At 69.5% G+C, this 990-nt stretch overlaps 1 non-coding gene across 1 annotated transcript; it reads right to left on the bottom strand.

Annotated features, from left to right (window-relative positions):
• Nucleotides 1-225: 225 nt before the first annotated feature.
• LOC142868591 (5S ribosomal RNA) lies at nt 226-344 on the bottom strand. The gene has a single exon (XR_012917537.1). It is a non-coding gene; the product is annotated as a 5S ribosomal RNA (ribosomal RNA).
• Between the last annotated feature and the right edge of the window lie 646 nt (nt 345-990).

The following is a 990-nucleotide window of genomic DNA, read 5'->3' on the forward strand; positions in this document are numbered from 1 at the left end:
GCAGACCTTTGGTCTGAGACCTGACAGTCCAGATGCCACGCATGCTGCCGCGTGGCGGCGGTGTCGCGGCTTGGGACAAGAGGAGGCCCCACGGTGCGGGCTGGGGCGCCAGGCACCGCGGGCGGGCGCTGAGGGTGGGGGTGACCCCCACCCCGGGCCGCCGCCGCGCTCCCAGAAAGGGGACACAACAAGAGGCAAAAAAAAAAAAAAAAAAAAAAAAGCAGCAGCCTGTGGCACCCGGTATTCCCAGGCGGTCTCCCATCCAAGTACTAACCAGGCCCGACCCTGCTTAGCTTCCGAGACCAGACGAGATCGGGGGCGTTCAGGGTGGTGTGGCCCTAGACGGCGGCGGAGGGCGCCCCTGCCCCGCTCAAGAAGCCGAGCCTCTCTGGGCTTCCCCGCCGCCGCCTCCCGCCCCAGGCCCCGCGCCGGGCCGGGCCGGTTGAGTTCTCCGGCCGGGTCCCGCGGGCTCCCAGGGACGGGGTGATGGGCGGGGCGGGGCGGGGGGCTGTCTCTGTATACACACACACACACACTCACACTCACTCACACTCACACAAGATGCGCCTCCACGGCTGGACTCGCCAAGGTGGAGCCCTCCCAGCCCCCCTCGTCTCCTCGCCCGGCCTCCTTCACCTACCCGCTGCCCACCCCCAGCGCGTCGCTGCCTGCCGCTGACTGCGCACGCGCGGGACGCTCGCCCTTTGACCCCAGCCAGGGGCCGCCCTCCCCCACAACCCCTTTCAGCTGCGCCCCCCCCCCTCGCCCTGTGGGTGGGCTGCCGCCTATTCCCCCGGGCCAGGGCTGGGGCACAGCCAGTGTATGGGGCGTCTCTCTCTGGGGATGTGTCCCATGGGTGGGGTGGGGTGGCGTGGTTTGGGGGGCGCTGAAGAAATCAGTCCCCTCCATCTCCTACCTCTGGAAAACGCCCAAGCCCGTGGAGAACTGCCGGCACCGCTTCGTGGGGGCCGGGACCCTCCTCCGTGTCCT

Source organism: Microcebus murinus, unplaced genomic scaffold, assembly GCF_040939455.1.
Source record: "Microcebus murinus isolate Inina unplaced genomic scaffold, M.murinus_Inina_mat1.0 scaf035_hap2_Mmur4.0, whole genome shotgun sequence".
NCBI classification, from domain to species: Eukaryota; Metazoa; Chordata; class Mammalia; order Primates; family Cheirogaleidae; genus Microcebus; species Microcebus murinus.